Genomic DNA, 24,165 nt, shown 5'->3' on the forward strand with positions numbered 1-24,165 from the left:
TAAATTTCTGTCTGCGTGGATCCAGCATTTTAATGAGATAGTACACTGTATCCATGAGCCCATTTTCACAAACATTGATTGGTCTCATTTTTATTGTGGTATGTTTGGTTCGATTATACTGACCAATTATTTCTGGGAGGATATTCATGCATCTGCAGGACCCGCGAAGGTTGAAGCGCTTCCGCATTCGACCTTTCATTGTTCTTTTCAGACGCTCAACGATACTTGCCTTCAGGTGAGTGAATGTTGAGTAGTGACGTATTCCATACCGCTGCATCATAGTCTTGAAACACCTATTGTAAAACTCTCTGCCGAGATCGGTTTGGAGGTTGTCTGGGCATCGATTCGTCCCTGTCTGTAGCAAACGCACAAAAACATCTGCGACATTTCTACCCGTTTTGTTTTAACGGGTAATGCCCAAGCAAATTTGGAGTATGTATCAATAACCATTAAAATATATTTCAATCCATTATTCTCATGTGAATATTCTCTCATATCCACAAGATCAGCTTGTGATAAGTCATTCAAACCTTTATTCATAACATGCCTACGATGGTATGTTTTGCATGCTGGTTTGTGCAGTTCTCCATACTTAGCCGATGATACCCCTCTCTCTAAGCTCAGAGATTATTGAAACAACCTCATTCGAATAAGCTGTATTTCCTGCAGCAGCTGATGTCATGAGCAGCAGTAGTCGATCTGCTAGCTCTTTGGGGTCGTCAAAATATATATACTTCGGGAATCGATTGTTCACTGCCTTATGCACAGTGTCAATACCATCACATTTGCTGCTGCTGTTGTTGTCGTTGTTGCCATTTCCGCCTTCAAGTATTGGTTTTATAATGGTTTTATATTCCTTGTTGCTCAGGCTTTTCTCGATCTTATGTACATCAGTCATGTGCAGTTTTTCACGGTACGTTTCCCTATCATAAACTGAATAATTTGTAGGCTTTTTGGTAGGTCTTACGAAAATAAGATTCATTAAGCCAGGTGTTCTCTCAAACCGCCTATCACCAATCTGTACTGTGTGATCAGCTACAGTTATAGAATGCATACCCAACATGTACAGTCTTCCCCTGCTAACGCCGAATGTTCTATGTATCTGACCAGGGGCGAGACGGATAATGAATTCGTCAATGGTATCGTTATTGTGTGTTTTTGTTTTTGCTGAGAGCTGTCGGAGAGATTCAGTAACCGGCTTAAAGGTCTCTCTTAGTGTTTGCTGTCGATCCATATGCCCTAACGTCAGCAACCGTAATTTCTCGTGAAATACTTTCCGCGCTTGAATCACTTTCTGCTTCGTTGACATCTCGGTGTGTACTAATCAGACATCTCCGCAGCGTTAGGCTTTATATATCCCCTCATTTTCTTCTTCCTATTACTATGTACCTGCTCCCCTTCTCAACAACACGGAATACTACATCTATTTCCCCCTCAATAGCCTCTACCTTTTCAGTTAAGTCGGCTACTTTCTTACCCACTTCACCAACTAACCCATTTAACGCATTCACAATTCTCAGGAGAGTCTGGTAATACGTCTCTAGTTCTCTGCACATACCTCCAATTTTATGCACAATAGCCTGAATTTCAGCATCCATGTACAGGCGAATGTTCCGTCTGTGCAGAGTGCGACAGAAAATAACTTCTACATTCAAGGAGGTCAAGAGGAGAATACGATTAAAATCAGTAAGATAATATGGAAAATGCCTCACATCGCTTTATCTGACGAGGAGAGTTTGAAGCTTTTAAAAGTCCTGAATTCCGGTACGTCTCTGTCACTGACGTTCCGCTCGTGGGAGGTTTTCAAGTACCCAGTGTTTCCGATTGCGAGCAGACAAACATGAGCTATTAAAGCCTCTTCGCAGTTAGACACCTAAATTCATCATACTTGCGTTTCAGACTGATAGAAGAGGTAATATAGTAAATGATTCCACTTTGTTAAGCAACTGCATGTTAACTAATGCCTAAGTCTGTCTCAATTCAGAATTCTACCCATATGACAGTTTACATCTCCAGTGGAATCCAAATGATTACAGTGTAGTTTATGACATGTATGGAAGGTTTCGTGCTTCTTACTATGGAACTGCTGATGGAGCGTGTCTACTCAGTCCATGTATGTTCAAGGGGCTTTCACCGATCATCGTAATACACTGATTGAAACAAAACGAGACAATTAAGTCTGGACTTATAGATGTGCTAATTTGAATCTTCGACAAATTTCCTAGAACACAGTGCAATGTATGCTCTAGTTCAACATGACCGTGTGATAAACTACTGCTAGCTCACCGGTGTTGTGCAACGAGCTGTATAAATGAATAGGTGCTGCACCATACCTAAAGCATTTCACAATGGTGTCTCAAGGTGTCAACATCATTGGAGATGAAACTTCCTGGCAGATTAAAACTGTGTGCCGGGCCGAGATTCGAACTAGGGACCTTTGCCTTTCGCGGGCAAGTGGTAGAGCACTTGTCCGCGAAAGGCAAAGGTCCCGAGTTCGAGTCTCGGTCCGGCACACAGTTTTAATCTGCCAGGAAGTTTCAAATCAGCGCACACTCCACTGTAGAGTGAAAATTTCATTCTAGAATCATTGCAGATGCTCAGGGTCTCTATGATGGTGAGCGTAGTCAGTTCATATTTAAAGATGTTACATTTGTCATCATCATCAATTAAGACTGATTATGCCTTTCAACGTTTAGTCTGGAACATAGCCCCCTTATAAAATTCCTCCATGATCCCCTATTCAGTGCTAACATTGGTGCCTCTTCTGATGTTAAACCTATTACTTCAAAATCATTCTTAACCGAATCCAGGTACCTTCTCCTTGGTCTGCCCCGTCTCCTCCTACCCTCTACTGCTGAACCATGAGTCTCTTGGATAACCTTGCTTCTCCCATGCGTGTAACATGACCCCACCATCTAAGCCTGTTCGCCCTGACTGCTACACCTATAGAGTTCATTCCCAGTTTTTCTTTGATTTCCTCATTGTGGACACCCTCCTGCCATTGTTCCCATCTACTAGTACCTGCGATCATCCTAGATACTTTCATATCCGTAACCTCAACCTTGTTGATAAGGTAACCCGAATCCACCCAGCTTTCGCTCCCATACATCAAAGCTGGTCGAAAGACTGAACGGTGCACAGATAACTTAGTCTTGGTACTGACGTCCTTCTTGCAGAAGAGAGTAGATCGTAGCTGAGCGCTGACTGCATTAGCTTTGCTACACCTCGCTTCCAGTTCTTTCACTATGTTGCCATCCTGTGGGAATATGCATCCTAAGTACTTGAAACCGTCCACCTGTTCTAACTTTGTTCCTCCTATTTGGCACTCAATCTGTTTATATTTCTTTCCCACTGACATTACTTTCGTTTTGGAGATGCTAATCTTCATACCATAGTCCTTACATTTCTGATCTAGCTCTGAAATATTACTTTGCAAACTTTCAATCGAATCTGCCATCACAACTAAGTCATCCACATATGCAAGACTGCTTATTTTGCGTTCACATGTCTTAATCTCACCCAGCCAGTCTATTGATTTCAACATATGATCCATAAATAATATGAACAACAGTGGAGACAGGTTGCAGCCTTGTCTTACCCCTGAAACTAGTCCGAACCATGAACTCAATTTACCGTCAACTCTAGCTGCTGCCTGACTATTCACGTAAAGACTTTTAATTGCTTGCAAAAGTTTGTCTCCTATTCCATAATCTCGTAGAACAGACAATAACTTCCTCCTAGGAACCCGGTCATATGCCTTTTCTAGATCTATAAAGCATAGATACAATTCCATGTTCCACTCATAATACTTCTCCATTATTTGCCGTAAGCTAAAGATCTGGTCCTGACAACCTCTAAGAGGCCTAAACCCATACAGATTTTCATCCAATTGCTCCTCAACTAATACTCGCACTTTCCTTTCAACAATACCTGAGAGGATTTTACCCACAACGCTGATTAAAGAGATACATCTGTAGTTGTTACAATTTTTTCTGTTTGCATGTTTAAAGACTGGTGTGATTACTGCTTTTGTCCAGTCTGATGGAACCTGTCCCGACTCCCAGGTCATTTCAATTATCCTGTGCAGCCATTTAAGACCTGAAATTCCACTGTATTTGATGAGTTCCGACTTAATTTCATCCACCCTAGCTGCTTTATTGGACTGCAATCTATTGACCATTTTCTCCACTTCCTCAAATGTGATCCTACTTCCATCATCATTCCTATCCCATTCTACCTCGAAATCTGAAACATTACTGATCGTGTTTTCACCTGCATTGAGCAACTCTTCAAAATATTCCAGCCAGCCGGTGTGGCCGTGCGGTTAAAGGCGCTTCAGTCTGGAACCGCGTGACCGCTACGGTCGCAGGTTCGAATCCTGCCTCGGGCATGGATGTGTGTGATGTCCTTAGGTTAGTTAGGTTTAATTAGTTCTAAGTTCTAGGTGACTGATGACCTCAGAAATTAAGTCGCATAGTGCTCAGAGCCATTTTTTTCAAAATATACCCTCCATCTGCCCAAGGCATCCACAGGATTCACCAGCAGTTTTCCTGACTTGTCCAAAATACTTGTCGTTTCCTTCTTACCTCCCTTTCGAAGACTACTAATTACACTCCAGGATGGTTTTCCAGCAGCTTGACCCATAGTCTCCAACCTGTTTCCAAAGTCTTCTCAAGATTTCTTCTTAGATGCTGCAATTATCTGTTTGGCTTTGTTTCTTTCTTCAACATAAATTTCTCTGTCTACCTGAGTTCTAGTATGTAGCCATTTTTGATACGCCTTCTTTTTCCTTTTACAGGCTGCCTTGACTGTGTCATTCCACCAAGCTGTTTGCTTCATCCTACCTTTACACACTACTGTTCCAAGACATTCTTTAGCCACTTCTAGTACTGTGTCCCTGTACCTTATCCATTCCTTTTCCTATGACTGTAGTGTTCAGTTTTTTAACCACATACTATGTCTGTGGTATTCTTCAAGTACAGGAGATATAATTTTAGACATGTCTGCTATATATCTTTGGAAGCGGGCACGATCACGTGCCTCCTGCTCCCATAATCCAATTAGTGTGTGATTCCAAGCAACCATTATATATATTTTGTTATCTTCCATTTTAAACTTCACCTCCTTAATAGCACTCGTCTTCAGCAAAAACTAATGTCATCTGAGACAGTGCTCCCATACCACCACCAGCAGCAGCAGTTTGACAGGTGAAGTCAGTGATGATCACCCTGTGCTATTCTGGGAAGCATTGGGGCGTCTATATCACCGCTAGACCCGCACTGCAGCTATGCGTCATCGCACCAGCAATGGTGCCTAGGGGAACATGTGCTTCGACAGGAATTTCTCATGTGTTGTGTGGGACCCGAACTGACAGGTGGCGGCAGTGGCAGCGCTGGAGGCGGCGGGCCTTGAGTGCGGAGAATTCTTTTTTACTATCGATCTTCAGTTTAAACTGTATTCCATCGATTTCACTGACCAATATGATACTGTGAATAAAAAAAAAAAACTACATGTGAAAAACATCGATTTAATTAGTTTGTATAAATTTCTTTACATCGACTTGGTGTTAGCTGTACAATAGTTAAGGCAGGGGGGGGGGGGGTGAGTGGTTGACATGGAGCAGAACAGCAGGTTAAGTGCATAACACTACGTCAATTTGCATAATTTTTATATAAAACACAGTACATTAGCGTAAGGAGGTGGGTGACAAAGAAGAATGTGCCAGAAATGTCCTCCAAGAGCATGTGAAATTCGAAAAGTTTATCAGGAAATGGTGGGAGGACATAACTAATTATTTAATTTGGCATCAAAGGCGGTACAATAGTTTAAGGAAATGGGGGAGGCATGGAAAACCACTGAACAGAACAACAAGTTAAGTAAGACTTGTTTCCATCTTATCCAGCACATCTGAGTCCTTTTCCAGCTATTACCTAGGAAGAGATGGCGGTTGGATGACTTAGGTTAGTGGAGGTAGACCAAGTGCACTTTTTCCAGCCATTTTCTTAGATTAGTGGAGATAGTCAAATTGACCTATCTTCCTCCACCAGTTCCTCAGAAGAGGATGCAGTCGGATGACTTAGGTCAGTGGAGGTAGCCCAAGTGGCCTATCTTCCTGCCATTTTCTTAGGTTAATAGAGGGTGCATTGTCTTGATGGAGTTTGAAATACCCACCATGGGGGCATCAAAGGGGGTCATTGCACTTTCCCTCCAGAGAAGTTAATTAATTGATTAATTTAATTAAGTAGTAAATAAAATTGATAAAAATGAGAGGGGACCTATTCCAATAATTCAGACCTGAAAGTGTACCTGTAGCAGGGAAGGGGAGGGGGTTGGGCAAGGGGGAGTGGGTGGGGGTGGGACAATAAGTTAAGTGCCTGTCAGTCAAAAGGAAATGGGGGTGACATGCAAAAGCACTTAACAGAACAATCGGTCAAGTGCCTGTCAACAATGGAGGTTGCCCCTGAATGCATACCTGCTCCTGCTGTAGGCAACCCGCACTAACGAAATGAATAACGCCTCTATAGCTCCACTACTGATGACCTGCCATTGCAGCAGCAGTAACCGATGTAACAACTGGACTTGTTGTATTATATAGGCATTGCTGTCTGCTGCGCCATATTCTGCCTGTTTACACATCTCTGTATTTGAATACGCATACCCATACCAGTTTCTTTCGAGCTTCTGTGTATAAGGTACTATATGAACATTCTGCAGCAGCGCTGTTACATCCATTCCATAGATTAAGATAAAACAGCCACTTTTTCGTTGTTCCATGCGGGAGTGCGACAGAGCGTCTGTTTCCTTCGAAGCCTCCATTACACAGATACATCCTCCACTATGCTGTACTCAGAAGTAGCACTCGTCAGAAAGGAAGTCATGGTACATGGTACCAGACTTCCAGTGCTGTTGCTGGTGTACCACTGTCTATGCACTGTACCTTGCTGTCTCGTCAATGAAAACCGCAATAATTGCCTCCGTGCCAGCTGCCCGTGATGCTCCAGCCAGCCGCCGGCGTCCTGTCTGTGTAGATACTTCTGTTGCTGTGGACAGTGCTATTATCTGAGCCAAGGCACTTCACTCGGCTCTAAGATCCTACTCTGCCAAGCGAACAGCACGGCTGTCGCCTCGGGCGCCGAGATCCTGCATGAGAATGTGTACTGATCCTCCTGAACTGATCAGTTCAATATTCGTTTGACAGCGGTAGGATGCCGACCAAAGCAATAAACACTTACTGCTACAAGTTTCTCCTCTTTGCAACAAGCATAACACGATTTTCTCGCAAACAACAAATGGTTCAAATGGCTCTGAGCACTATGGGACTTAACATCTGAGGTCATCAGTCCCCTACTACTTAAATCTAACTAACCTAAGGACATCACACACATCCATGCTTGAGGCAGGATTCGAACCTGCGACCGTAGCAGTCAAGCGGTTCCGGATGAAGCGCCTAGAATCGCTCGGCCACCGCGGCCGGCGCAAACAACAAACATTCAAACGCGACTTCTGAAATGAGAAAACCTACGTACAACCTTCCCCTATATATAGGATGGTTCCCTGATAACGTTACAAACTTATCTCGGATGTGTTTACGCTTCCCCACCATCCCTGAAAGTTTTTTTAACAACATCACGAGATCACCCCGTATAGAACGTAGATGACTTAACTCTCGTGCACTTTGCACAGCTACGCTGAAGTACTGTTCAACTGGATATCGCAGCAAGCAGTACAGTTTATGACAGTTCGATGTTTATTGCGTGGCGCCTTCGTGGTGGTGCAATTTTTGTGGTTAGCAGTCAGTACGCAATGCTAGTAACACAACAGAAATACACACAGAATACGTTGTAATCATTGTTGTGACGGTTTTATAGGCTGCACCCAACTGTACAACTACTACACTCTGGTTCCAGCGTTCAGATGTTTACCTTTTCAACGCGTAGTGCATTAGGTCTCGCTGCCCTTCCATGGCTTCCGCTCAAATGGTAAAACAACAGAAACGTGTTTATAAAACGATTACGTTTACGGAAGTAGTACATGAAGCGGCACAGCATACGTAACCGCAGAGTCGCTGCACACAGCGTCCGCTCACCGCGGCGTCTCCAAAATACGTGCCTGACGAGAACAAAGGGACAGGGCTGCATACAGGCACAGCTGGCAAGTCCCTGGCTGGCAGAGGGTTACACTCTCAGCTTGATCTGACTAGTTACAGAAACGTAACTCAAACTGCTGCTGCGAGAGCAAACGTGACTCAGGCAACTCAAAAGGGTTATGGAAATTTCAAGCACCCGGGAAAGGCGAATTAAAATTCCAGTTGATACATAGAGGCACGAAGAATGCTACACGGGGAGTTTTCAAATACGTGGAAAATATTAATATTCATAACAATCAAACGAGAGCTCAGCCTCCAAGGACTTGGATAAGAAATGCCACAAAAAGCTTCACGTTTCCCATTAATCCCTTCCAGTAAAGTTTCGAGGACAGTTTGCATCCATGTCTGTGTTACGTAGGCGCTGTCATAGCCAATCACGGTACATAGGTTACTTTTGGAATGCATTCCATTCGTGGATTCATCACATAGGCAACCAAATGCTTCCATGGCCGCACGGAAAACTGTAATACGAATTTTAAATACTCAAAAGCCAGGCTCGTGAAACTTAATATTTCAGATGCATATGACATTAACGTCTTATAACTTTGTTTCAGTCACACTTCCCGAAAAACGTTTAAATACTGAAAACTAGTAACTGCTAAAGTTTCTCCTCGAAGACGACAGAAAGCTTCTGCTTCATTTACACATCGCAGAGGGTTACCGTACTAGATGAATGCTTGGGAATCTTCATAACTCAAAACAGGCAAATTAAAATAAACACAAAAAATTCAGTTTTTTACAGTTTTTACGTCTTTCGGCTAGAAATTATTGTCTTCCTTACTGAAGTGGTCATTCAGATTCCTATGAGATAATCCGAAATAATCTCGGTGTCATTCGCCCAAAGTGAAAAAAAGGGAAGAGTTGTTCAGGAAAGAAACGACGTTTCACGAATGTGATTCTTCTGAAAGATGTGACGGTACTGTTTGTTAACTTCGCAGACATACCGAGATAATCAAAGTGGGTTACAGAGGCAAAGTTGACCCTCCTCGCTCACACCGCCCTACATACACTCTCATTCAGAAACTGTTCAATGTATCGCAGTAGTTTTGTCCGTGTACTTTCAATATACGTAATTGAGAAGATGGCCTAGTTATTCATACCTGTGACTAAGGCAGCCGTCATCCTCTTATTTTTCGTTACAATCCTCTTCAGTGGGCATCTGTCACGGTCATTCAACACATGTATTTTCGTCCGCGTAGTGGCTTAGCACATGACGTTTTTTCTGCTTTCCCTGTCTTTGGATACAGTGTCTCTTGAAGTACCAAACACTTCAGCTACCCTGGCTGCAGAAGCACCCACCACATTAGCACCACCGAGCACCACTTAGCTCCGACACAACTCGGCACATACTGAGGACATCACACAGATGCCGTTCGCGGCCACATACAACGACAGAGCTTGCGAAGTTGGCTAGCACCTGCATATATGTTTGAGTATGCATTTCTCGCCATGTTTGCATACTGTTTTCCAGCCTCTCTACGTATTCCGTCCGAGGCAAACGTGAAACTAAATGGGAAAAGGTGAAAATCTCCCTAGCGATGTCTGTATCAGCAGTAACTATTTGTAATCATGAATGTACTACGACAGTTTCCACGAACAGCTTTCTTCGAGTGTGTGTTACATTATCTATTACAATGAAACTATAAAACGGAAGTACATCTAAGACATTTCTGTTCAAGAGCTCTTGGATCACTTTATGTAACGAACCAAAAATTAGTAGAATGTGATTACTTTAACAGTAATTTTAGAAACGATTGTACAAGAACAGGATTCGAACCTGAGACCGCAGCAGCCGCGCAGCGCCGGACTGAAGCGCCTAGAACCGCTCGAGCACAGAGGTCGGCTCAGGGGATCAGAAGCACATCTATAGACATAATGTCTGTTCTTTCTTCGTTACTAGAGGGGCATTCCGTTAGTAAAGAGTAAATGGCTTCTCAAACTATGATGCACAAGTTTTAGCACCAAAAGGAATTTGCATACACACCCACATGTTAAATATAAACACAAACTATTTAGAAATGTTAATCCAGTGACAACGGAGACTTTTTAAACGCCATTTAAGAAAAAAGATGGCAGGACGGTTACAATTTACTGTATGTAGTACATTTTAGCAAAACGTTATGTAAAGGTAGTCCATGATTAAAAACTGTATCATCATTACTTTTGTTACAGTACTGTACCACATGCGCTCATACTGTAAATGAGAAAAAATTATTGCAGTCACTGTTCTGCTAACTTACATTCTCCATAAGTGAGTAGCGTTTCTACCTCCTCTTCGTTGATGTACATCGTACTCACACAAACCTTCAACTAAAGACGGTTGGTTGACTGAATGACCGGTGTGTAGTTTTCTTGCGTTTCGATTTGTTTACTGTCAACTCCAGGAAGTGGACGAGTTACGTTAACCCGGGTCCTGCACTGTGTACTTGTACAGGAGTGTCAAATTCAATGTGTGTTACATTTTTAATAACGTCATTATCACGTAAATTGTGCTCGGAGATAATAATAATACAACAGGTCTTGAGAAGAGGACGTACATTACCGAATAAAAAATAAAGAATGCTGTTTAAAAAGACGTACTGTTGTTGATATATTCGTAACGAACAAAGTTATAAGAATGGCAATCATGCTGTGTAATGTATTTGTGATAGCTAATCAATATTTACTTGAAAAAGTTTTTTATTTTGGCTCTGGGCAAAAATTTATTTGGAGAGGTCAAGGTAAATACATCACCCTTCACCGCTGGAGCAGTTTGACACTGTCATAGTTTCAAACATGCAAGTCTCCGACTAGTAAATATGTTATCGGGAATGACAACGAGAGCATGTGGCATCGACTGAGATAAGCGTGCAGGCAAAGAAGTAGTACAGTTTCTGATTTTTGTTTTGATTTGTATCCTGCGGGTGGACACAGGCCAAATTTCTAGTACAGCGCACATGCATAAGTAAATTAGAATTTACGTTGTACACACATGTTATGGTACGCAGTTCGAACTTCCCAAGAAACTTTAAAATCAAATGAATCGGTACGGTTCCAGAGACCTTTTCCAGTCTCAGACGTCTATGATGAATACATGCAGACTGAAGTGATGAATGGAAACTTGTAGCCACGCTGGGATTCAAACCTGGGTCTCCTCCTCATTAGGCAGACGTGCTAACAATCACGCCACCCTGCGCAGACTGCCCTATCACAGTTCTTCTTCATATAGTTTCATTTGATGAAAAGCAACAATGCCTGCTGAGGTCCTACTCCAATGCAGTTGGAGAGACTTTGGAATGCTGTTTGAGTTTGTTTGGAATACCAAGTGGGCCGAGGCGTGAATGGGAGTGTGGAGTGAGGAGGGAGGCGTGCCGGGGTAGTGGGTGTAGCTGCGCAGGGCCACTGTGCCGGGCTGGCGTAGTGGGCAGCGCGTCTGCGTAGTCAGCAGCAGACCCTGGTTCGAAAAGTGGCCTTCGCACAGATCTTCGTTCTTCACTTCAATCTGCGTATATGTATCACAAACTTTAAAATAAAAAGTGGTCGTTCCTATTACCCAACGATCAAGGAATAACACTGGTTAACAGAGAATTTTTTATAAAAGTTTTTCATGTTTATTTTTAACTACTCTATTCAGCTTAAGTACTTACAGTTTTAACTCATTTAATTCTGACACAAATTGGAAACTTCTATGATGTATGCAAAATGTAGCTATTTAATAACTATAATAGCGTCAGTATTGTTTGATGACTTTTGTAGTCTAGCTTGTTACAGAAAGATGTTTTACTTCATAGACTATATGCAGATACCTCTCTATGGCACTGTCGTGCAAAATACGAGCAGTGGATTCAGGAAATTTGGCCAAGTATTAAGTCACAAGTTGGAGTGAAAAATGTACTATTCTATTCTTTGATGAGAAATAAAAGAGGAAGGAGGATGAGATTAGTGTTTAAAGTCCCATCGACAACTAGGTTATTAGAGACGGAGCACAAGCTTGGATTAAGGAAGGATGGAGAAGGAAAAGCGTCCGTGTCCTTTCGAATCAACCTTCCCGATGTTCTTTCTTAAGCGTTTTGGGGAAATCAGGATGGCCGGACCCGGGTTTGCCCCGTCGTCCGCCCGAATGTGAGCGCAGTGTGCCAACCGCTGTGCTACCCCGCTCGGCGGGAATTAAAGAAAACTATTCTTGACTCTGATTTACATATTACCACAAATTATGAAAAAATTATTGTACCTCTCCCAAAAGATGGTACTATTTCAAGCGTGTAACAACTAAGTGTCTGTACTCTCGGAAGGCAAGCTGAAAGAAGGAGTTTTTGTCGATCCTGACATTCGGAAACTAACGAAAGACTAAACATTCGAACACAAAATGAAAGACATTGGAAGATAAGCTTGTATATTTTTTAAAGAAGTTGCCAAAAAGTTTCTTAGCAATTATCAAATCGTTATTGCAAGAATATAATAAGAAACATACTGGTTAACTTCCAAGTATTAAGCATCTTCACGAGTTTGAAGCTACACTCTCTCGATTCACACAACATATACTGCGCAGGAGAAGTAGGTGACGTGAATGAGAAACTTTGAGAAACGTTTCCTTAAAAGATTAAAGAAATAGAACGAAAGTATCAGGGACGATAGGATATCAGTCGTATAATGGACAGGGCATAACTCAGATTGGCCACAAAGAAAAATTTTGAAGCGATGTTCTGAGGAAAAAAACATGAATTTTAGCATTTTTCGCAAACAATTTTTCTATATATGTTTAGCATGAATTTTCGTAATCTCCACAACTACTTTGTAGAAAAACCTTACGTGACAGAGAGAAACCCTTGGGATGTCTAAACATCGCATATCAAATAATATTAGGATCACCTAAAATGATTAAAAAATTTGCGAATTGTAAATTTGTAGACCTGTGTATTCGGAGTTTTATAACTGTACCGGTGCTATGCAGTAGATCATTTTGTTACATACTTAACTGTAACGTATTGAGAGGTGGGTCTCTTTCCTAATGTGTTCACTTTCAATAAATTCCATTTTGATCTAGATAAGTATTTATTTCTATGAGATGGAGTGTTTTCCTTACAACAACCAGTAGTTCAGGAAAATGATTGAGCTGATATAATGTTTATTAACACGTGCAGCGAAATTTTCCTAATACTCGTCTTTATATATTCAAACAGAAATGGCAAAATTGGCTTTGTAGTGCCATTTTTGTCCCATTACGTGATGTTTACAGGGTAATGCAAGTGAAAGTCCCCTTTAGTGGTAGGTTTTACCTTCAGGTCTAGAACATGTCGTGGCTATTTTATAAAATATACTGTTAATGCTAGGACTATATATTGCACCTTTGAAGATCTTTCTATACAGGTCCAAAATTCATCCCATTCTCACTAAATAACAACAGTTTATTCAATATATCTACAGTAAAGACATCGTCTAATAACCATACCGACGACTTTGCCTCTTTGCGCACATTTGTTTCTCCATATTTACTATCGTAATTTAATTTGGTTATAAAATATTACATATGACACAACGTAACAAGCATACACTCTACATCCCTCGGCAAGAAAATGTATCCAAGCTTTTTCTGTATTTATGCTCTTAAGATCAATCGACACATTTACCCATAAGACAAAATAGCACCGAACACAAGCTCTGCACATACTACAGCACCAAGTCAAGGAAGCGTCAATGTCCGCAGTTGAAGACCATATGACAATCGAAAGAACTGAGGGAGCCAACGGGAAATAAGAACTCATGCGGCAAAAGTAATCTACTGTCAGATGCAGTCGATTTGAATGCTTCTACGTATTTTGTTGAAGTCATATTTACGTACTTTTTGATGTGCACGCGAACAACTGAATATTTACATCTTAAGCACATTCGGCTCCGCGCAGCCGCCACATTGGCGTGGATTTTTGAAATAAGTGGCCACTGGATTTTCTGCAGTTCTACGCCACTTTGACGACTTTAAGAATTAAATGATTGTCGAACTCGGAAATTTCTCCATCCCCACCATTTGATAGACTTTTACTCAGAGAAGCTATCTATAGTTACAGGTGGATTGAGAAAATTATTTTTAATGGATAATGAAGCGAAATTAATTCATCGTCTTTTTAATAAATGGGTGTGCAGCCCCGTGCCCACTACCACTGAACTCGTAATTGTAAAAGCAGGCTGAATCCGTGATTGGAACTGTAGAGACTTGTACCAAGGAAGTAAGGGAGAGGATGTTGCTATAGGTGGTCGGTATCCACTTTCTACAATACAAATGCATACGTGGATTAATACGGTTCTTTATTTACATGAAGCTGCTACTTAACTTGAATAGAGTCCATGTGTTATGGTACAAGCCCATCAGTAACAGTCCTCTTGCAGACAATATCGGTAATCTTGTTACAGTCGCGATTCTTGTCGCTGTATACTGTAGCAGCCTGTGACCTGCTCTTCTGGATGAAAAACGCCAAACTGGTGTGTGAGTTAGCGACAGACGCGCTCCCGTCAGCGGCGGCGGCCTAAATACTCGCTATAGAGAGGGCGTTGGCGGCGTGTTGCTTGTCGGTGTGTCTCTGGCCTCTTCCGTGATAGACGCGCTCGATCCAGATCCCGCTACCGATCTTCGCGCTACATCTTTGCCGACCGGTGAGCTGGCGATAGCTTATGCCAACACAGGAACAGCAGTTTGAATTTTATTTTACCCCCTCTCTTTGTGTAGTTACTGGGCTGGACCGATACAGAGACTTGTGTTTTAAAAGTCTCTTGAAAGTCTCTGTGCTACAAATACGCTAGGTGGAAGGTAAGTTACGCTGACCGAAACTGTCCGGTGCGCACCTGCGACACGCGAGCAGCGGCGCAGACACGCGTGCCGTTGAAGTGCGGCCTGGCGTGAAAGTGTAGCGGTGCGCCGCTGCCCACCACGACAGCCGTTAATGGAGAGGCGGCGTAGCCGCGGCGCACCGCGAAATGCAAACAGGACGCGGCTGCGGCTGCGGCTGCGGCTGCAGCGATCGCGCGGACGGACTGCGTGCTACCCCCCCCCCCCCCCCCTCCCCCGGGCCTGCTCACACGCACACACGCAGCGCCAGAAATTATTGACGCCGTCAGTTGGCCACATTGCTTAACCGCTGATTCATTGACCGCTCCGGAGAAAAACATTCCCCGAGCCCAGCAATTTTCTACCCTTAGCGAAAACCGCATCATCTTGAGAGTAACGTACGATCGATTGGCTTATTGGCTGGTCACAAACCAGCGGATTTCTACCGCGAGGCAGATCCGCGGACCAGTTCTGCGGATACTTCTGACGGGTCTGGTCCGCCAATCTCAACCTCCATCGTTTCCCAGTAATCTCCAGGGCCCGTCCGTCGGACATACTCTCTCAGACAATCCCGAAGGCCGAGTCCCCTCGTGTGTCAGGTAAATCGGTGGATTTTCATGATTTATCCGCAGACGGGACAGAGCCCACAAGCGACACGTGTCAGTACTCGCAACTGCTTTTCGCCCTACAGTTCGGTGCCTTTAGACAGTATTTTATTTGTACATATCTAGATTTTGAAGCGAGCTGCCTTTCCACTGTGGTAACACCCGTTCCCGTCGGTTCACCCAAGTTGGGTGCTGTCGGGTTTGGCTGGCGCTGGGATGGCTGACCGCCCGAGTCTGGCGAGCGCTGTTGGCAAGCGGGGTGCGCTCAGCCCTCGTGAGGCAAACTGAGGAGCTGCTCGATCGAGAAGTGGCGGCTCTGGTCACGGAAACGACGTACGGCCGGCAGAGCGGTGTGCTGACCACATGCCCTTCCATATCGATATTCTAAGATGAGGACCCTCTTGATCCTTGGAAACTGCAAAATCTCATAATATCCTAAAATAGAAGACGTAATACAAACGAGGATAATGGAATGTAGTCGAATTAAGTCGGGTGACGCTGAAAGAATTAGATTGGGAACTGAGCAGTAAAGGAGTTTTGCTATTTGGGGAGCAAAATAACCGATGATGGTCGAAGTAGAGAGGATATAAAATGTAGACTGGCAATGGCAAGGAAAGCGTTTCTGAAGAAGAGGAATTTGTTAACATCGAGTATAGATTCAAGTGTCAGGAAGTCGTCTCTGAAAGTATTTGTATGGAGTGCAGCCATGTATGGAAGTGAAACATGGACGATAAATAATTTGGACGAGAAGAAAAAACATGGTTCAAATGGCTCTGAGCGCTATGGGACTTAACATCTCTGGTCATCAGTCCCCTAGAACTTAGAACTACTTAAACCTAACTAACCTAAGGACACCACACACATCCATGCCCGCGGCAGGATTCGAACCTGCGACCGTAGCGGTCACGCGGCTCCAGACTGAAGCGCCTGGATAAGAAGAGAATAGAAGCTTTCGAAATGTGGTGCTACAGAAGAATGCTGAAAATTAGATGGGTAGATCACATAACTAATGAGGAGGTACTGAATAGAACTGGGGAGAAGAGGAGTTTGTGGCACAGCTTGACAAGAAGACGGGGCCGGTTGGTAGGACATGTTCTGAGGCATCAAGGGATCACCAATTTAGCATTGGAGGGCAGAGTGGAGGGTAAAAATCGTAGAGGGAGACCAAGATACAGAAGGATGTAGGCTGCAGTAAGTACTGGGAGATGAAAAAGCTCGCACAGGATAGAGTAGCACGGACAGCTGTATCAAACCAGTCTCGGGACTGAAGACCACAACAACAACAATACGCTTATGGGTAATACAATGATAAACATAGCACAACTTTTCTTTATCGCTCACCCTCTCATTTTCGCTTCTTTTAGAGACCTGCATCTTTCTGAGATCTTTACTTAAACACGATTTAAAATTTTAAGATTAGTTTTTGTTACACTTTAGTCCACAGTTGGAATATTGGCTAGAAATCTCTTAAGTGTCTCTTAGTACGCTAAAGTTTTTTAGTTCTTGTTGGCGTAATGTTTATGGGTAAATTTTGCGCTAACTTCGTTCCCGTTACAATTGTGTAGCTTCTTAGATGTGGACATCGATTCACTCCTTCAATACTTTTGAGGAGACTAATAACATGCTGTCACTTGAATACCACAGGAAAACTTACGGAATTTCTGTACTTCGTTGATTGCAGCATTCAGCTCGTCTGTTTGTAGTTCCGAGAGCTGCAGGTACGGTGTGAAGTTCGGGTCTCTACTAAAGCACAGGCGGACCCTTTATGTTCTGCACGATCTGGCGGACACATCCGTGGCCTGTGTTGCAAAAATCTACTCGGGTATGTGGCAACCTAATCCAAATTTTTGGGCTGGCGAGCACCAACCAGGAGTAAGTGAAACTAAAGTAGTAAGTTGCTAAGAGAGACGGAAATCGGCGATAGTCAATAGTACTGAACTAAAGGAGTAAATTATTCCAGGAGTAAATTTTTCATTTACTTCAGAAGTAAATGTACTTACTCTACTATTGGTGGACAGTACCACTGAAAAGTACGGTACTAAGTTAGTAACTTAAGGAGGAAATACGCCCAAAATTACCTTACTCTCTTACTTTAGTAAAAGAGTATGGTGGCATCTTTGAGCTCTGTGTTAAAAGTGACGAATTCTATGGATTACCTGGACTACGAAGAAAATATGGAGATGGAGGAAGAGGCGAACATCCCAAGAGTGAGGGTTGTAATGGAGAGAAGAGACCCTTTTGTGGTGTATACCGACAGTGATTTCAAAGAGCGGTTTCGGTTTCGCAAGGAATCTTCTGAGTTACTGCTTGGTAAGCAGCAAAACTCTGACAGGAACTTTGCTTTGTCTCCTAGGCTGCAACTTCTTTGTGAAGTGCGAATATTTCGCATAGGTACTTATTAAATAGTAGCAGAGGATCTCATCAATATCCATCCAACTACTGCTGTAAGAGCTTTCAACAGTGTGATAAACAGTTTAATTGTCTTAAAGCCACTGTATGTGTACATGCCACAGAGCCAAGAAAATATATCAAAGAACAAAAGGGAATTCTATCGAACTGGTGGGTTCTCAAACGTCACAGGGGCCATAGATTGAGTACATATACCCGTACTTTGTCCGTATGGAGCACAAGCAGAACCATACAGAAATCGCAAGGATTTCTTTTCTATCAATACACAAATCATCTGTGATGCCAATAAGAAGATTTTGAGCGTGTTAAGCAGTTGACCGGGTTCCACGCAAGATGCACATAATTGGGACAATAGTAGAGTTGCAGCAGAATTTGAAAATGGACAATATGATGGGTCGCTTGTTGGAGATAGTGGATATGCTCTCTCCAGACATCTTTTCGCCTGCGTTTCGAACCCACCCAGGAGCCGAACAGTGCTGCAATAGAGACCATACTGCTACCAGGTGTTTGATAGAGCAAGCGTTCGGTGTTTGGAAGAAGCGTTTCCAAATTCTCACTAAAGTAATACGATTGAAATCAAACAAGTGTGGGAATGTTATTGTGGCTGCTGCAGTTCTGTACAGCTTTGGAACAGAAGTTGGAGATGTGATTCACTCTGATGCTCTGGAGGTGAATGACATCGAACCACATCCATTTCAGCCAGAAGCAGATGCTGCAAGCCAACTGTCAGAAAGTCTATTATACTTAATTACCTTAATTAAAATTCTACCTAGTTTGATAGTAAAATTAGAAGTCAGTGTAAAGAAACAAGAACACATTAACCATTTGAAAAATATCAAGGAAATACAAGATGTTTTATACATATGAATATTTTCTTATTCATTCACAGAAACCCAAGTTTTTCAAGCACACTGGCTGAAGAACTGGAACCTGAAGTTTGCTCCATTGCATTCTTGAACTTATGCAAAATTACCATTTTAAGGTTGTTACGGTGCTCGCTTATTTCCAAGTCCGTATCGATCTTAGTGCCGACTTTTCACTCAGACGGCGCCTTGGCGTCAGGCGGTTGTTTCCGTGCGTGATCACTGGCCGGGGCTTAGCTGGAGGCGTGTGAGGAGGATAGAGGTGGCTGCCTTGGCGTGGAGACAGTTCGGCTCGGCTGGGGTTTGTTTGCGTCTGGGCGCTGAGTGGGGCCCGATGCGAAGACCGGACCGTCATTTTACGGTTAATAGTGTGGACAGCCGCGTGCTGTGCCGTTTAACTTGATTCACAAGGGGAGCGAAATCTCGCCTGTTGCAGTTTGTCGAGCCTGAGTTTGAAATACCTTCTATGTGCGGCGGCATGTCATTTCGTCCTCCTGTCTCTCCGTCGCTGGGACTGCTATACTCGTTCACCGTCCCACGGATGTATATCGATGGGGTACGCTGCTCTCCGTACTCTACTAGACGCTGGTGATGGAAGTGCGTCGTTCAGCGGCACCTTACTTTGGGTGCTTTATGTTTGATCTTCAAGTGCATAGTCTTCGAGTGGCACTCCTTAGAGTTTGCCTTGCGCAGTGAGATTGGAGTTTATTTTGTCTTGTGGTGCTTCCGCTTTCTGTCAACGAAGGTTAAGCTTGATTCGGCACTTCGTACGTACGACGCTTGGCACCTCAGCAGGCGGGTCGCAGCCACTTTCGCGACTAAATTGTTGTTTTGGTATTAAGTTGGCTGAGGTTTCTTATGGATTTCCCGGCATTTGGTCTGTTGTCCGGTCCGGGCTAGGTCCCGTTATTTTAAAAGTCGGTCCTTGTTTTGGCTTAGTACGATTTTGGTTTACTGTCTGGTGGTTCTGGTAGTACCCCGGGTCGCTGTGGTTGTTTTGCATTTTGTATGGGTCTGTGTGTTCGGAGCCGTGGAGTACTATTTGTGTGAACTGCTTCACTGGGCCATTCTTGCTCCTCTGCTGTATGAGATGTTTTTATTATTATTTTAAAGTAACATTATCACTTAAATGATTTAATTCTTGTTGCGTTAATTGCAACTTGGGTACTGAGTGTAATTAACGGAAGATGTAATAGTGGCACATGCCTCTTTACCTGTTTCGTAATCTGTTAATTACCGAAAGACCTTAAGTTCATTAGTGATTTTCTTAATTTATTGTATTTTTATGTCATATTATTGTTTTTTTTAATTTGTTGATCACTGGTGTGCAGTTCCAACTATTAAAATGTTTCAGGTAGCCATTACTTGGGTGGAACGCGCGGAACCGCAACGGAGAGAGTAGTTGCGTGCCTTACGTGTCCGTTGTTGGCGCGGCCTGGTGTCCGTTGTTTGTTTTGGTGCACTTGAGTTGAGTATTGTGTTGCCTCCTCCCTTGTGGTCCCGTCGTGTTCCTCTCATAATCATTTCCTTCAAGGCATTTTAGTTAATTTTATGTTAGTATTATGTTAATTTCATACATTGGTAAAATTGTGCGGCCTTCATTATGCACACTGTTTGTTATGGCGGAGTTGATGTGCCACTGTAATTTCTTAAACTCCATTGTGTGTGGCCTTTGTGATAAATATTTTTTATCATAATAGATTTGAGTATGGCATTTACAATGTCTCATATATCATGATGTGCGTGTGTAATGGTGCAATAAATGGATGATTGTTATTTCTGCTTTTGGCCTCCTTCATACCTCCTTTCTTGTCCCTATTCGTACGCTATCCTTGTACTTGTGTTGAAAAGCCGCATCAAAGGTTATGCTCTTCTTCCAGGATTTCTCTTTGTCTTTCTATCAATAACGTTTTTGCATTGTATTCCTCTCGTATTGAACGCATTTTTAAGGAATGAAGCTCGTCTGCTTTTTTCAACAACTCTCGGTTCTTCACTACAACCGCATGTTCCCTCCCTCTTTTGCTGGGTGCATCTTCTGACAAGTTCCCACCAGAAAATGCAGGCCGAGGTCCATGAATATGGGATAAAGTTCCATCTTCAGCAGTTTCATTGCTACCTACAGCGCAGTTATCATCATCGATGTTGCTTGCAAGTATCACATTATGTTCAAATCTGTCATTGTCGTTAACTCCCTCGAAAACCTGTGGGATCATATCAACAAATATTTGCCTTATATCGTCGACCTCCGTCTCACCTACTCCACCGCCAGTCTGAAATTGTTCTCGATTAGAATTAGCTTTCATTTTCTTTGCTTCCGCTTTCATGTCCTACCAAATTACTGTAAGCTGCTTCTTATGATCTTTGTGTAAGAGCTTCTGCGTTGTATTCAATATATATTTCTTGGGAAGCATCCTTTTTCCTCTTCAACATGTTGACATCGTGCTTTTTAGATTCAATCGTAGTTATGTACCTTTTCATTTTTTCAGGAAATTGCTCTTTTTCATTTTCTGGTATATTTTTTGAACATTTCTTGGCTACCTTCATGTTGCTGCTAGCTCGTATCTCAAACTAGCGCCACCAGCCAACAATGGACGTTGATAGCTGTAGATGGCGGGGTTAACAATTTATCCATTAATAGCACGTTTATTTTTCATAATACACACGTCTCATCTTTAATTAGTACAATAGCATTTAGATTTTCCAATTTCAATAATTCAATTTAATAATCCTTTCTAGCTTCTAAAATTATAGCGATGAACATGAATTACGCAAAAGGTGACGCAATAATGTCTGCGACAATTAACATTTTCCGATAGGGAACATAATTCACGTGCCAGCAGTGTGCAGAAATGGCTTACTTATTTAGTAAAAAGACGGTTGCTACTTTAGTTACAACTAAAGAAGTAAATAGAAATTGAGCTCTCCAACAGACTAAAAGAGTATATAAATATATGAACACCAGGGTGCAATGCCAAATGGCGAAATTTCAGCATGATGTTTAATAGCCGGTCGCTGTGCAGACGGTCTCTGAAGTCCTCATACGCTAACGTGACAAAAGTCCTGGGATACCTCCTAATATCATGTGGGACCTCCTTTTGCGCGGCGTAGTGCACCTTATCGATGTGGCATGGACTCCTGCAGAAATATCAAGCCTTGTTGTCTTTTTAAGTCGTCAGTCTTTTGACTGGTTTGATGCGACCCACCACGAATTCCTCTCCTGGGCCAACCTCTTCATCTCAGAGTAGCGTTTGCAACCTACGTCCTCAGTTATTTGCTGGATGTATTCCAATCTCTGTCTTCCTCTACAGATTTTGCCCTCTACAGCTCCATTCAGTACCACGGAAGTCATTCCCACATTTCTTAACTGATGTCCTGTCATCCTGACCCTTCTCCTTGTCAGTGTTTCCATATATTCCTTTCCTTCTGCGCAGAAACTTCTCATTCCTTACCTTATCAATCCACCAAATTTTCAACATTCCTCTGTAGCACCGCAACTGCTTCGATTCTCCTCTGTTCCGGTTTTCCCACAGTCCATGTTTTACTACCACACAAAGCTGTGCTCCAAAAGTACGTTCTCAGAAATTTCTTTCTCAAATTAAGGCCTATGTTTGATACTAGTAGAATTCTCTTGGCCAGGAATGCCGTTTTTGTCGCTGCTAGTCTGCTTTTGATGTCCTCCTTGCTCCGTCCGTCGTTGGCTATTTTGCTGGCCAGACAGTAGAATTTGTTAACTTCATCTACTTTGTGGCCATCAATCCTGGTTTAAGTTTCTCGCTGTTCTCATTTTTGCTACCTCTCATTACTTTCGTCTTTCTTCGATTAAGTCTCAGTTCGTATTCTGTACTCTATAGCCGACCATAACAGCGAAAGTGTTGCCGGGGTAGGATTTTGTACACAAAATGACCTCCTCTCAATTACGTTCGATATCGGACGATCTAGATGCCCAAATTACTCGCTCTAAATGTCCACAATGTTCTTCAAACAAAACGCGAATAATTGATGGGCGGTGACCGGGCGCATTGTCGTACACAAAAACTCCATCGTTGTTTGGTAACATGAAGTCCATGAACGGTTGAAAATGGTCTCCGAATAGCCGAACATAAACATTTGCAACAAATGATCGGTTCAATTGGGCCAGAAGACCCAATCCATGACATGTAAGCACAGCCCACAGCACTATCGAGCCACCAACAGCTTGCACACCGCCCTGTTGACAACTTGTGTCCGTGACTTCCCCTGAGGTCTGCGCCGCACTCGAGGCCTACCATCAGCTGTTATCAACTGAACAATTTGTCATTCTCATAGCGTATATAGTAGTGCACGATACTACTCAGCCTTTCGCTCGGGTTCGAACCTTACTACGCTCCTTGTCCAAATTTTGTTCGTTCTCTTGTTCGTTATAGAAACCTGAAATGAACGACAGAGCTTGCATTTTAAATAGTGCTGACTGCAGCGTTTCTTCAGTAAGACACAGAAATGTAGGAGAAATTCATTTCTGACTCACGGTGAAAGTCGATGCATTTAAAAAGAAAATCACGTTTTAGACAGTACAGATTCTGCCAAGGAACACCGTCCCCTTTCCTAAACTCGCAGACATTAAGGAAAACTAAAATGTTGATATATTGATTGTCACGTTCAAAGAATTTCAGGAACAACTTTGAAAACCGTTGCAGGCACTACCAATCTATATCCGTTTTTGATCTGTTTTCTAAACTGTTTTCCATTTCCGTTGAAAGCACCATTATCCATCTCCAAACGCAACTGGTCGATGTGCAGTGCAATTTCGATTTTAAAGACAGGTGCCTTTACGTTAAAACTGTCCAGGAGTTCATTATTTACCCCGGGAAGAGTTTCCATGTCTCTATAAAGAGGATGCAAATGGAATATCCATGTTTCGATCAAGATATATGTGTGAAAGATTTTTCCGATTATGAAACTAAATAACTCACGATTACGTGGAAACCTGCGTGACGAAAATCTGCGAAATTGTCTGCATCTGTCTGTATGCTGGCAGTTTGTACCATATATAAATTTTATTATGTCTTCAACTCACCAAAAATAATAAAAGAATATTAAAAATTTGTTTTGTATTTGATCTATCTTGAGAAATATAAAATGCGAAAGGTAGCCACATGCTACATGTGACAAATTGACTGGTCCCCCCTCTTCATCGCCGCTAACCCGTCTTCCCGTTCAGACAGCGTGGCGTGGTAGAGGGGGAAGTGCGCACCCCGGCGAGAGATACCGGCACGTGCACACGAGGTGAGCTGTCGGCCGTGTGTAAGCGACCACTACGCCTTTCTGTGGGGCACTGAGCAATATTTTGTTCGGTAAACTTAAGTAGAA

The sequence above is a fragment of the Schistocerca piceifrons genome, chromosome 7, assembly GCF_021461385.2.
Source record: "Schistocerca piceifrons isolate TAMUIC-IGC-003096 chromosome 7, iqSchPice1.1, whole genome shotgun sequence".
In the NCBI taxonomy this organism is placed as follows: Eukaryota; Metazoa; Arthropoda; class Insecta; order Orthoptera; family Acrididae; genus Schistocerca; species Schistocerca piceifrons.